Here is a 16,043-nt window from a genome sequence, read left to right on the forward strand (position 1 = left end):
GTTATTCCCTTTAGTTACTTCTTCTAAAAGGCTGTTAATTTTTCTCAGGTACTTAGTTAGCATTAACCATAATAACTACATTAATGCATGATAACAATAGCTCTACTTATTCGGCTCTTTTATCTCCCAACCTTTGCACCCATCATCTCGTTTATTGTTTGTCTAGAATAGAGTCCAGAAATCTTAATATACCATTGTAGCACCTTCATGATTTCATCTCTCTTCTCGTCCCTCAGTTATGTCAGACTTATGTTGTCAGACCAACTCAGGGGGATTTTTAGTTGCACACAGTTTGTTCTGACTGAAATGCAGGAAATGCCATTGTCCACAGACTAATATATACATATTTGTATTTTAAGATTCAGATTTATCTGCTCTTTCAAAATCCTGTACTCTATCCACTAGCTGGTTGTTTTCCCTAGCTGTTGTTATGGTGCTGTGCAAAAATCAAGCACCAAAGTAATCATAATAGAGTTTAGTTGTGCTCTCAGACTTCCCTTTCCACTTTTATGACTCCCTCATTTTTCTACCATAAACCTTTCATAATCATAGTACAAACCAATCTACATTTGCTGTACTGTTGTTATCATTAAATAAATGCTCTCGAGAGGCACTGACTCTCAGTGATGGAGACGTTGGTTTTGGGAATTAGGATGTCTAATTACAAATCCCAGCTCCACCATTCTATATCCTTGGGCAACTTGCTTTATCTCTCTAAGCCTCAGTTTTTTTTTCATCTTAAAAAAGGGATAATAATACAAATTACTTTATAGCACCTTCTGGAAGATTAGATGTGACATTGTTTTTGAAATTCTTAGTATGGTACTTGACTTCCTAGGTATGCTCAATATGCTCTATAAATGTTCTCTACAGTTAATTGTAAAATAAAATAAAATAGGCCCTATTCATTTTCTTGTTCTCTCTCTCTGCGTGCATAAACACGCACATAGACAATGTGATTGACATAGGGATTACCACATACTATCTATATGCATGCTTTAGAGGTATTTAATAAACATTTCTTGAAGAAATCTTTCATGCACAGTATATTTTAAAAACACAAAAGCATGTCTCTCAAACATGATATATCTAAATAAAGGGAATATTCCCACAAATCCCCTATTTATGAAACAGATAAATATGAGAATATAAAGAAAACTGCAGTTCCTTGGGAATCCCTAACATATTTTTACCTTGTTCCTTTATTCATTAAACAATAATTGAATACCTATTGCACAACTGGCAACAAATCCTTTACCACATAGGTTTACAATAGCCTTTGGCTAAAAGCAATAGAATTCAAACCAATCAATTCAATTGCCTATTTGTATATGAATTTTACCTTTTTTTTTCTTTTATAATCATTATCTTTAGTGTATGTGCCATGGTCAGAATACTAAATTTAATTACGTAGAAGAAGCAAATGGGTTGGCTTCATTTTTTATTTTTATTTTTAAAAACATGCATAATCAGATTTTCCAGCATGAGAAGGTCCCGATATTTTTCGTTCCACCACTTATTAATTCATTGCTTCACATAAGCAAGAAAATTACGGCTTGAATTGACATATCTTTTATCCCCTACATGCTTAAAAAGGATCAGACTCAATTTTTCAGTGTGAGGGTAAGCAAAATACTAGTTTATTCTATTTACACATGTCTTCATAACTAGATTGCTTATATCTTTAGAAAATCATTTCGGTTAGTTTTCCTCTCCTTTCATTAACTTGTTTCCACAGTAGACTACTTTTTCTGAAGGCTAAACCTGTGAACTATTATAGCCAGAGGGGCGTTTAGGATACTGCTTTGCACCTGGGAAACCCACTTAATTATTTGAGCTGTCAAAATGTTTTATTGTAAACAGCTTTTTTTGATAGATCCTGTTTTCCTCCTATGAACTATCTTCCCCAGAAGACAATCCTCTTTGCAGAGATCCTTAAAGTACAGGTATCATAATTTAGAGGAATGAAAGTTTTATGTCTAGAAATATCCCATCCTTCTTCTCATGTCTTATTAAGAAATATGATATGATCATTTTTTTCTAGTTTGTGTGTACCATAAAACACTATCATATTAAGAAGACTTTAAAAATTAAATAGAACAAACTGTCTAAACTCCAGGTAAAAGTAAGGTTTTATCTGAGATAAAAATATTTGAAATGGTACATATCTAATAGGTATGTTTAGAAATGCAATCTAACAATAGAACAAAAAGGCCTAGATGTTACAAAATTTTATAATTCACTTAAATAAACTGCATATCACATAAATAAACTCTGGAACCCAGGCAAGCTTCTGTGATACACAGATGTCTTTTCGCTCAACACAGCTAAGGTTAATATGCTTTTATCCTGTTTGGCCTTGATTGAACCTAACATTTCCAATACATTAAATTCCTTCTTTTTCAGAAAAATCACTCCAATTCCAGGTCCTGTCCTGGCTTGGAGTACCAAGAGCATCAACAATTAAGGAAAGTTTTTCTGCTCTATGAAGAGAGGCAGGTTTCCAACTAATGTACCATTAATTCTCAGTTCTAATGTTTTTTTTCATACAAGTGGAAGGGCTGTTGATTAGGTGAAGAAATACAATGAGAACTCTATTATGAATATTTAAAGATTATAGGCAATCAAGGACCTTAATTAGAAAAGAATTATTAAATCCTGGCCGGTTAGCCCAATGGAGAGCATCAGCTCGGCATATGAATGTCCTGGGTTTGATTCCTGGTCAGGAATCAAATGTGTCCTGGTCAGGGCACACGTGAAAAGTGAACATCTGTTTCTCTCCCCCTCCCTCTCCCCCTTCTCTCTGTCTTCCCCTCTCACAGCTGGTGGCTGGATTGGTTTGAGTGGATTGGTTTGAGTGTTGGCCGTAGGCTGGTTGGTCTGAACATCAGCCTCAGGTAATAAGAATAGCTTGGTTCATTCAAGCATTGGCCCCAGATGTGATTGTTGGGTAGATTCTGGTTGGGGCATATGCAGGAGCCTGTTTCACTATCTCCCTCCTCTCACACACACACACACACAAAATATATATATGTGTGTGTGTGTGTGTGTGTGTGTGTGTATGGTCTACCGGAAAGTTCTGGCCGTTTCTATCACAACAAGTTTCGACACGTAAGCACATGTTTATTTGGCACATGTGTGCCTCTCTATTTTTATCTCTTAATGTATACATACTGACATAGCAAATTAACTAAAACAAAGTTGATTCACGTTAGTCTTATGTGTGAAGCGATAGTATACACATGACTACTGATAAAGTTCATTTACGCCACTGTAATTTTTACGAATTTCAACAAGGAAGAAATGCTACAGAAGCATGTCTGTCGCATCCACCATATTCCCTGGACTTAGCACCCTCCGACTATCACTTGTTTTTGTCCTTACAAAAGTTTTTGAAGGGCAAAAAATTCAAAAATGAAGAAGATATCAAACAAGCACTGGTTCAATTTTTGACATCAAAAGATAAAACATTTTCAAAAATGGGATATACAAATTGCTCTCACGCTGGCAAGAAATCATTAATAATAATGGCAATTATATTATTTAATAAAGTTTATTGACGGTAAGAAAAATTTTTATTTTGTTTTATTCCAAAAACGAACAGAACTTTCCTGTAGACATTATATATATGCATATCCAAGGCTTCACACTATGAGCCTATGTAAAAGATAATCTTCTTATATCCTTATGCATTGATAACTGTCATGTGAAAATATGGACTGATTCTAAAAATTCCTGTGAAGTATGGAAAATTCAAACCGATGATCTCTTAGTGGACAGGATAATTATTAAACTAAGGAGACCCCCACCTACAGTTAGCATATTATTATAGTTCCAAATAGAACTCTAAACCCAATCTTAAAGTCTTCTCTATTAAATATTCAAATATTGATACTGCTTTCTCCCATAAACGTGGGCATTGAACTGTCTGTGCTCTTAGTACAGTTAAAAGTATGCCACCCTGTTGCTCAAAGCTGCCGCACTGTAACTTTCAGACAGCACATGGACTTGGTCCCCGTTTTAAGTTCCACTCAGCCCCTCCCCCACCCCACACTTTCTTACTGTTGTAAGAATTATAATTATGGTCTTTCTCTCAACCAACAATCCAGGTTCTGAGTGTTCAAAGAGTCAGAAAGTTACCAAACATGTAGGAAGATAGGAAAACATGTAAAACTACAGACAACCAGACTCCAAAGAGAAAAAGACAAAACCAAAAACCTAAGACAGGGTTTGGTTGACTATCCTTTTCTTAGTTCTCACTTATTTTCTATCATGACTTTTCTTCTTCCAAACAACATTAAAAAGGTCAAGTTCTTTGTTTCAAGGTAAGCCTTAAAGACAGGAGCCAAAGGCCTCTTCTCAGGCGTCTCTAGAGCAAAACAGAAATTGAAATGCAAGTCCTCAGATCTGTAACAGTCACTGGGGCCCAGTTTCTCAAACTGCAGCTGAGTTATATTCTGCCACTACAGGGGACTGTTATTCCTTCTGACCCAGGTTCAGGGCCCAGTGAGAGGGACTACACAACTGTGCTCCAATCGCCGCAGGCTCTGTAAGCATCGCTAAATGAGTTTAAACCACAAGCATCACTGAACGGGTTGGTGCTTAACAGAAATTCTCAACTGATGTTTGCTATAATTATGCTATTCTATAGTTGTACCTTAGAAATTTATCTAGTGAGATCCAAATCCCTTAGTTTCCAGATAAGAAAATGACCAACTCCCATAAAAAGACTTCTGAAAGGGCATAGAACTGTTTAAGATGTAGCATCTTCAGCTATTTTTAAAAAATGACCACCAATACAATAAATTAAAATAAAAAAAATGACTACCTTTTTGACAGCAGCAACATCTTAACTGCTTTTGTACTTAAAAAGATGAAGCAAGTAATGCCAGCAATAGTGTGCCTGTCTCCCACCCAGTACCCTAAACTTAGTTCCCTTCTGAATATCACACATTCCTCTTTCTCCATGACCTGTCCCTCCTCCTTCAGTTTACCTCATTTTTCTCAACCATCCCTGACCCTCCTCCTTGTATATATCCCTCACCCTCTCCCCAACTCTGAGCTCCGTGACAGTACAGAGTCAGAAATAAACAAGGGAATCAAGAATATTTATTGCTTTTTAATGAATATTACAAGTTTTCTTTTAGAATTTTTATTTCCTGTTTCTTTTTTTGGGGGGGGGGAGTTACACTGGGAAACATAATTATATGGGTTTCAGGTGCCCAGTTCTACAACACTTCTCTGTACATTGTCTGTTCACCCAAGTCAAGTCTTTGTTCATCATCATTTATCCCTCCATACCCTCCTTCAACTACCCACCTTGGCAATCACCACACTGTTGTTTGTATCTGTGAGAAATTTTTTGCCCTTTTTTTACGTTATATCTCCACCTCCCTCACCTAACTTCCTACACACACATACTTTCCAGCCTGTTCTCTATGTCTGAGTCTGTTTCTATTTTGCTTGTTAGTTCATTTTGTTCATTAGAGTCCACATATAAGTGAAATCATATGGTAGTTGTCTTTCTCTGACTGGCTTATTTCACTCAGCATAGTGCTCTCCAAGTCCATCCATGCTGTGACTAAAGGTAAAATTTCTTTCTTTGTCAGGTTTCCATCCTAGAACCTGAACATTCCATCATAGAACATTTCAAGTGTCTTTACTAGAAGTATCTGCATCAAAAGTACAACTTTGTGGCCCTGGCTGGTTGGCTCAGCGGTAGAGCATCGGCCCGGCGTGCAGGAGTCCCGGGTCTGATTCCCGGCCAGGGCACACAGGAGAGGCGCCCATTTGTTTCTCCACCCCTCCCCCTCTCCTTCCTCTCTGTCTCTCTCTTCCCCTCCTGCAGCGAGGCTCCATTGGAGCAAAGATGGCTTGGGCGCTGGGGATGGCTCTGTGGCCTCTGCCTCGGGTGCTAGAATGACTCTGGATGCAACAGAGCGACCCCCCAGAGGGGCAAAGCATCGCCCCCTGGTGGGCATGCCAGGTGGATCCTAGTCGGGTGCATGCGGGAGTCTGTCTGACTGCCTCCCGGTTTCCAGCTTCGGAAAAAAAAAATACAACTTTGCAATAAAGACAAGCCATAAAAAACCCACAAATACTAGATAAGACACTAGACATTTTAACTTCTGACTGTATCACTACCTGTAGATGTACTTACTGTCAGACATCTAATCTGCTATATACCTTTAAAATTCTCTCAGCTACAACGGTCTCTTGCTCTGGATACCACTGCAGGGCCCAGCTCTGGGTGGGCTCCAGCCACCCTTACACAGGTGCAATCTGCTGACAGCATTGTACAATCTACCCTAATGTCCTCTCTTTCTCTCTACTGTCCCCTTGGCTTTCCTGCTGCTGTAGATGAGAGAGGCCCCAAAGAGCCATGCTTGGTACCCAAGCCTGACAACTCAGAAGTGAGAAATAGGTTTTACTGGAAAATTATACACTTGCCTTCCTCTGCAACTCACAGGGGAGATTCTTTGGGGTCTAGGTTTCCTGAATCAGCGTATCTGGCCAACTTATTTAGATATCCTCCTATTGGTTCTACCTCCTTCCTGTTTGACCACCTTGAATCTTACTTCAGTTTGCTAGATTTGCACTCCCTACTGAAGTAACAGCACTTAATCTTGCCCAGGCTGTGAGTATGCTTTAATATATAAACTTTATATTCCAATTGAATCTCAAAATGACATTGGCCAATATATTACAATATATTAGTTAGCATTTATGAATTAAATAATTACATTTAATAAACACAAAAAATGTTAGTGTCAAATTAACCAAGAACTTTTATGTTAATGACTTCCCTAGACTAGGTCTTAAAAGGGTATTTTTTTTATATTTAAACTTCACTTGCTTTGGTATGAGAAGAGTATGTGTGGATTAGAATAGGGAAAGAAGAAAAATACCTTAAAGTGCATTATAAATATGTTCTTTATGTTTTCTCATATAATGCAAAGTGTTGAGTTTATTTGTGATAAAATCAAGATATTGATAGGTGTTAAATTTAAAAAAAATAAGTGGCTGTTTGGGAATTTTGAGTTAAAAATTTTTTTTTCATACAACTCATAGCCTTGATACACACAACTATAAGATCATTTATTAGTATGTGTCAATATATCAATGTATTATATGCTGGGAATCCAATGGTGGACAAAAGGAGAAAAATAATCCTTGCCTTTAGGTAGATTTTAGTCCATTATAGGGAGACCAACATCTAGTGGGTCATGATGTAAATGAATGCAGCCTTGCAAATGTGAAAAATGCAAGAGAATTTAAAATAAAATCCCCAGGAGTGTTGTGGATACCTAAAGAGGGCTAAGGTACATATTATTTACAAATACAATTTAATCACTAATTATTTTTCAGGGGAACTTTTTTTTGAGGGTATGTGTGAAATGCTCATTAAAAATAAGTTGTTTATAGCTGAGAATCAACAATATTCAATAGGCTCTCCGTGACAAAGAGTTTAACCTCTTGTCTTCTCATCTGAAAATGAGAAGTTTAAATCCACTGATATTCAGTGAGATTTCTAGTTATGTATTGTATAATTAAGTCTAACTAAAATATTTACAATTTTGAGTATATTGTTTGTGATTTCTCCAGGACCCACTGCTGTCCCCTGTCTTTGCTGCTAACATAATTGCTAATTACCCCTTCCATCTGAGTGATACTTTGGGAAATGGAAGCCATAAAATCTACATGAGGCAATTTTGCTACTATTGCCAGGAGGAAGATTAAAACTATTTTATTCTTCAGCCTCATTAGGCTATGACATAGTCCTACAAAAGGCACCTCTTAGCTCAAAGAATAATGTTCAATGTAAAAATGAAACACACACACATAACATTTGAGATGGAGAACGAGTCCATTAGTCTACATTTTCTTTAGTGAACACTAGGGACAATAATTATATTAAATTTTATATAGAAAAACTCCTCTAATGTGCTTGGAGTTCAAATAACTTCAAAATATTAAAATGATCTTAAAGTAGCAATTAAAATTAACACAGATTTTTGTTTTAAATGCCATTTCCCAGCTAGTCTCTATGAAAAAGCTATACTTTTGTTTCCCGGTTGTCTCCTCCTTAGAAAAAGCTTTAGTGTGAGCCAGTTTGTCTAATCTGTCTTGGGTAATATGGATTTAATAACATATATTTCCTTATGTGTAGCACTTGGAAAGCTCTTGCCATAATTTGCTGTTTTAGGTCACACACATCTGGTGCTATTTTGACTTGGCGATTACGTATAGTTCCTTCCCTAATTTCTTGGGAAAAAATAATAATGTGACAAATTGGGACTATGTTCAAATTAGCTTTTAAGTTTCTCCAGTTAGGTGAACTGAGCAACAACTTCTATAAACATTGCTTTTTTAGAGCTACATAAAACTTTCTTACCTATTATTCATTGTCAAGAAATGTCCTTTTAAATGTGCCAAAGTCAAGCTTAATAGTAGCATTCTAACATTAGTTTAATAAGCCACCCTACAAATTGGAGCTAGATATATATCTCCCTGAATATTACATGTCAGAAGACCTATCACTTAGCCTAGGCTCTACTACAGGGGTCAGAAACCTATGGCTCATGAGCCAGATGTGGCTCTTTTGATGGCTGCATCTGGCTCGCAGACAAATCTTTCATAAATAAAAATAATAATAACGTGAAAAATATAAAACATTCTCATGTATTACAATCCATTCATTTCCTACCGCTCATGTTCATGATTGTGGGTGGCTGGAGCCAATCACAGCTGTCCTCTGGGACAACACCAAATTTTTATTGGATAATGCATAACATACATGGGTCGTTGTATGGCTCTCACAGAATTATATTTTAAAATATGTGGTGTTCATGGCTCTCTCAGCCAAAAAGGTTCCCGATCCCTGCCTACTATATCATAATATTTCGAACATTTTTCAACTCATCTGATCACTACTAGCTTCTGTGTATATTTTCTATTTTTCTCTTTGGAAATGAAATTATCTGGTCTGCTTATATAACAAGATTGCATATATCACAAGATTAAAGTTCAAATGAAACGTATGTGAAAATATTTTAAAATATAAAAAGACTGTACAAATATGAGATACTGTTCTTTTTGATCTCTAAAAATTTGTTTTATTATACTCAATGTGTAGAAATTAACAAGAACTTATTAGATACTATCGAAGATATAAATTTTCTATTATGTAGTGTTTCTCAATTATAAAAGATGACCTTAGAGCTCTTAAACTAATTAAGACTATGCTACAAATTATATACTATGTAACATAAGCAAGACAGAGAGAAAATATTCAGTAGGGGTAACAGCAGGCACAGAAAATGTCAGAACGACTGAACCATGTCAGGTGACATGGCCAGATCCTTGAAAAAGAAACCCAAATTTCCCTCATTCTTTTTTTTTTTTTTGGATGAACTTGAATCCTCTGCATTTTTCTACCCAAAAGGAATTTGTGGAAGAATTCAGGACTAATAAATTACTAAGAATACTTTGCTCTCAAACACGTAACACTTCCTCTCATTGCTCTTCTTCCACCAAAAGTAGCATAGATCATTTTTGGCAGACTATTGATGTTGCAACCTGTCAACACAGGTTAATTAATGTGTTTATGGCTAGAAAAACAGTGCTAAAAACGACAATCTGATGTTTCAGATTTAATCTCTGAAAGCCACTTTTCCAAATCCAATCTCCAGAATTTATCAATCAAGAGGAAAACCTGTTCACGTTTTCAAATCAAGGACAATACGGTGACTTTTTGCTTTAACTGATTTATATAGCAATAGTATGATTGATCAGAGTAACTCTAGCATAAGAGGAAGGGAAGCAAGAACCTAGGGAGAAGAGAAACATCATTGTGATGTTTGGGACAATCATGAAGCGGAGGCAATCACAGAATCATGTTTTGTCCATAAAATCTGTCATGGTTATCTCAAAAACCAAAAAAGATATACATATGGCATGCGAGGTCCTTTTATAATATACTCTTGAACACACTTTGCCTCAACATTGAAAAGCTCACACATGCTGCTCCCCTACCCAAGAAAGTTCACTGAGTCCTATCAGGTATCCTTATGACTGCAAGACAGATCACAAAGGAGTTTTGTTATAATATTGAATCACTTCTGTACTAATTCTATTTCCCTTCTGGTTTCAAAGTACAACTGAGTTAGGTACTTCTTATTAAGTGAAAATGTCATCTTGAACAAATTTCACCTTCAAATTCTCTCCATTCCAAACCCACTGATATGTTCTTTTAACAAAATATTATGTACTATGATATTATAGGTCCTTTCTGGGAAATGATGATCCAAAGACATATCATAGCTTGTCTTGAAAATTATTTATCAAGGTCACTGTGCACTTCCAATATTATTTCATTTCTAACTATATCAAGGAACCCTGTTTTATTTTGCCACCTCCTTAACACCTAAACACACTAAATTATATTTAAAGGCTCTATTTCATTGATAGCACAGTCAAGAAGATCTACCACGTTCTTCTTCATGGACCTCAAGCCATTACAAGTTTTGGCATATAACAAGTGTGGGATGGGTGTGGAGATGAAGGATACCGAACCTAGTAGTTCTTACCTACATTACTCATTCATACCTTGCTGTTGGCACAACTAAACAGGGATAGGTGAGATCATTTTATGGTATATAATAATTATTCCTAACTCTTAGATGAGACATCAGCACTAGTTCCCTCACTGGAGGCAAACAGGAGGCTTCAATGACTATATAGAATAGTTCTTCACCACAAAGAAATTTTACCTTTGAATGCAGTAGAGATGGATTTCCAAACCATGATACTGAAATATTAAATATTTATTAACTCCAATTTACTCTGGTTTTTAAATTGATTTGAGGGGGAGAGAGAGAGAAAAAAAAATAACCCCCATCTATTTGTTGTTCCACTTAGTTGTACATTCATTGGTTACTTCTTATATGTGACCTGTCCAGGGATTGAACCTGTAATGTTGACATACCAGGATGACACTCAAATTAACTGAGCTATTGGGCCAGGGTCAAGATACTCTTATAATAAATAACAGAGCCATGAAAGAACACCACTGTAAGAAGAAAATTATTATTCCAATTTTATAAGGTATTTGCCTGAGTTGAAAAAAATTCAGTCAAGCCATGAATCTTAGTCAAGCTATGAATCTTAGTCAAGCCATGAGCACTATAGCAATTTTACTCCTTCATGCCTTTGTGGTGCTATTTTATTTGCCTAGAAATACCACTTCCTTCTGCTTGAAGAACCCAGCTTAAATGTTACCTTCTGGGTGAGGTTTCACCTGTCCTTCTCTAAGGTAGCAAATAATGCTCCTTTTTCTCTTCTTTCATTACATATCCTCAGTGAACACACTTCCACTGAAACACTGATTATTTGCTTTAATGTTCAACTCAACTCAGCTCTAAACTCCTTCAGAACAAAGACATCTTTATATTTGTTTCCATGGTGCCAAGCTAATAGCAGAGACTCAGTAGTTGTTTGTGAAATAAGCATTGTTATGATTGCATGAAGTGGCTAACAAATGGACAAGGGTCAAGAACCTATAACCATTTGTCCATGTCCCCAGTGACTGTTACTGCTATGAAAAGGTAGGAGTAGGGATAACTATTTATACCATTCATGTTGATAATATCAATTCTGGATAAAACAGATGTCAAGGGCAGCCTTAACGTGAAAAGGTATCCATTCATTCTGAGAGACATTCAATAAACATTTACTAATTAATCACCATGTGCTATAAAAGGCAAGATAAATGACACAGTCCCTGCTCTGAAGGAGACACAAAAATAAATCTTTACAATACAGGGTATTAAGTGTTGAGCATTGGAATAAGAAAGGTATCTAGTCCAAAGAGGTGAATCAGGAAAGGATTCTCTGAGGGGGGTTATGCCCAATGCCCTTGAAATAACAATGGGACTTAAATGTGAGGAACTATAGGAAGAATTTTAAGTAAATGGCAAAGCCTTGTGGATGTTCAGTGTTGGGATAGAGGCTCCTATGTTTGTGGACTGGATTTTTGGAGAAAAACATGATTTGGTAAAATGGACTATATATAATAATTTTTTAGTACTTTATATGCACCAGCTATGGCTATAGTACAATTGAGTTTTATCCTCATGGATAACTGATTATGTAGAACAATACAAAAGTATCCATAAGAATCTTCAGTAGTAATTTCCTTGATTTATTTAATCCAAATTTAACTTTATTTAAAAAAATTTCTGCTAACTCATGTGACATTTCTGCTAACTCAAATTCTATTTTTTGTCTTTAAATTCCTAAATTAGCATCACCTTAAGAGATGTACTTGTTTCTCTGAGAAATTCATGGAATACAGGAATAGTCTTTTCCAAAACAATACCCAAAGAGCGGGATATAAAAATTTCACCTTATACTATAATTAGTTAAAAGGCAGAAAAGAGCCATAAATCAGTTCCAGTGGTAGAGTAATCATCTACATTGCACATACAAAGACTCATCCATAATCTGTGCTAAGATATTAAAAAGTTACAAAATCATGTTTTGAAAATTTTAGTGGATCATCAAGGAAAGCAAAGTAAATTGTGTATACTTATTTACCTCAAGTGAATTTAAACATTTTAAGCATCCTCTTGGGAAAAATTCTATTCTAGGTCTCAAATAATATAGAGAGATGACCCAAGCACAGTTTTAGTCCCTGGGGACCTCTCAGTATGTAAGAATGATGGGTATCTCCCTCCCCAAAAAGCTTTTCATTGTAAATGCAAAATGCTACCCAATGAATAACCACTCCCCCATCCCAGGTCAACTTATAATTATTTTTTAAAAATTTTTTAAAGATTTTATTTATTCATTATAGAGACGGAAGAGAGAGAGAGAGAGAGAGAGAGAAAGGGGGAGGAGCAGGAAGCATCAACTCTCATATGTGCCTTGACCAGGCAAGCCCAGGGTTTTGAACTGGCAACCTCAGCATTTCCAGGTTGACGCTTTATCCACTGTGCCACAACAGGTCAGGCAACTGATAATTATTTTATGGCGTGTGGAAAGACAAAAAGTAACTGTAATGAACTAGAATTAAAATATGCTGGCCAGTTGCTACTGAAGTTCATTAAAACATCTTCCAGGAATTTTCTTGACAGCCTCATCCCCCTTCCCCCAAAAGAGTTAACTGGTCTATAAGTGCATAAAGGTTGTAAAAAATAAAAGGTAAATTGGTTTCTTTGTAAACCAGCAATATGAGGAAGTAATGCAGGAGAGGGAGAGAAAAATACAAAGCAGGAGAATTTTTTTATTTTAAAGATTTCTGACTGAAAACTCTAGACTGATAAAATGATAAAACATATTTTGCAGGAAAAAAATTATAAATATCTAGATCTCAAGATATTTTCAAAATATTAATTTTCACAACACATCTGAGATCAGTGGGCATCATTTCTGCTATTGGTGAAAAAGGGTACCAAGTTGCCTAGGGCTATGCAGCTTGTCACGGTGTGAACCAGAACTAAAATAGGATTCTCAGCTCTCTGGATTTCTGATATCCAATTCAGCAAACTTCAACTTTCTACTAGATACTTCGCAAATTAAGCAGTTCTCATATCAGCTTGTGTCAACTGTTTAAATACCCTGCCAAATCTTCAAGTGTTACATGTGTCAAGTGCCCATGGACGTAGTATGTCCTTAAGGACTAGTACCTACTTTGCTGTATTGTATGAATTTAGATGATAGTAAAAATCCAAGAGGTCATCATTTCTATAATTACCGCATATTAAAGTACTAATGTTAATATTTTATTGAAAGAAGACTTAACTGACTAAAGGCTGAGGAGCCCTAATTATTTCCTTATTTAGGATACCAGATTTTCAATGTTAATAAAATGAATTAATGTTTATATAATACCAACACAACTTACTTTAAAAAAGCAAAAGAAAAAAATCTAATAATTGTAAGGGAGTAGGCATTGTATGTCTATGTGTACTTATGTTGGAACAGAATTTTTCTACATATATCACCACATAATCAGTTTAATATCTATGAAATTTACTGATTGTTTGACATTGAATATACACACTCTATATATATGCTTTATATTTAGACATTTTTTGGTATTAAATGAAAAACTCATGCTTAGAAATATGATTCTGGTTGGCATGACTAAATTTAAAAGTTAGCAAAACTGAAAATTAAACACAAGGAAAGTAACATAAGATATGTACAGTATGGAAGAAAGAAAATAAAATAATGAGAAAGATGAAGTTAATGAGTATTATTAAAAAATAAAAGTACCATTTACTCAACAACTATTAACCGAGAAATTACTAGTCCAAAGCACTGAACAAAATAGCATAAAGCTAAAATTTTAGTGAGTAGCTAAAGGAAATAAATAAACGTCACATATATAATGTGTTAGGATGGGATAAAAATTATAGCAATACTGACATTTTAAATAGAATTGACATAAATTTTAAATAATATACTAATACTAAAAATAGTTTTGGGGATTGTTTAACATAAGATTTGTTCACCTGTGCCCATATATCTATATAACATTATATAGTTCATAACATAAAGAATTTCTTTCAAGCATCATGCCCTTTCATCTCAAGAAACAACCTAAAACAATGCTTAATTTATAATGAAACTGCTACCAAGATAACCTATTGAGTTTATAGTGAGACCTCTCTTTGTATAATCTTTGAAATATGCCTTCCCCTCTCATCTTCAAATCCTCATTTTCAAAGCGCTGATGCTTTGGGTCTTAACAGCAGTGTTAGAAAGGAGTTTACGTGGATAGGATCAGACTCCAGGATTAGTTTGATAGCTTTATAGATACTCCACAGAGCCCTGGAGCTCTGTGACAATTGATTAAAGAATGAACAGGTAAAGGTAATGAAATGACACCACAGAGGGGACCCCACCAGAGGAAGATAACATACAACAGAGTGGACCATTAAATTTCCTCTTTTGATTTGTTTCAATGACATATATACAGTCTCAGTCCAAATGTCTTGTATTACTAACAAACATGTATCTAAAGCTCATCCATAGTTATTTTATTTCTTTTTAAAATCTCCAACTTTGCTTACAATTTTCTTTAAGCAAAATAATGTGCATAGTGGAATCTTTTGCACAATCACATACATCCTTTCACATTTTAAACCAAAACTTCTTTCAAATATACATATCATTTTTAACACCAAGTATTTGGATTGGGAGATAGAACTATCACATATTCATTTGTTCATTTTATTTAGTCATATAACAATATATATTTGAAACTTTATAATGATAATATCAAGACACTATGCTAATATATAGAGATAAAATACCCAGTATCTCTAAATCTGGAAGATAGGCAAGTTTCAGGACAATTATAATATAATTAAATGCTATTATAGAACTATGTATAGAGTGAAATGAAGTTGGTATATAACTCACCCTAGATATAGGATATTGGGCAAACAATTCTCAAGGAGATAGCACTTCTCTTAAATCTTGAAGATTAAGTCATCCATAAGCAGCAAGGGGAAACTAACAGTCAAGATGGCAGAGTAGGTAAACTCTGAGATCACCTCCTCCCATAATCACACCAAAATTGCAACTAAATCTTAGAACCGTACTGAGAACCACCTGAAAACTAACTGAATGGATTTCCTGTAACTAAGAATATAAAGAAGTCATATTGAGACTGGCAGGACATGGCCCTGGTCGGTTGGGGTTGGGTCAGTGGTAGAGTGTCAACCCCACATGTGGATATCCTGGGTTTGATTCCCAGTCAGGGCACACAGGAGAAGTGCCCAACTGCTTTTCCAACCCTCCTCTTCTTGCTTCTCTCTCTCTCTTTCTCTCCTGCAGCCAGTACTCCAGTGGAGCGAATTGGCCCCGGGCATTGAGGATGGCTCCTTGTTCGCCTCAAGTGCTAAAAAAAAAAAAAAAAAAAAAAAGGCTTGCTCTAAGCTCCTCTGCAGAAGAAGCAGCTTGAAAAATGCCAAGGGGAAAAAAGGACAATAACTGACTAACTTCAGGGAAGGGCTGGAGGGGCAGGGGCA

Source organism: Saccopteryx bilineata, chromosome 5, assembly GCF_036850765.1.
Source record: "Saccopteryx bilineata isolate mSacBil1 chromosome 5, mSacBil1_pri_phased_curated, whole genome shotgun sequence".
NCBI lineage: Eukaryota > Metazoa > Chordata > Mammalia > Chiroptera > Emballonuridae > Saccopteryx > Saccopteryx bilineata.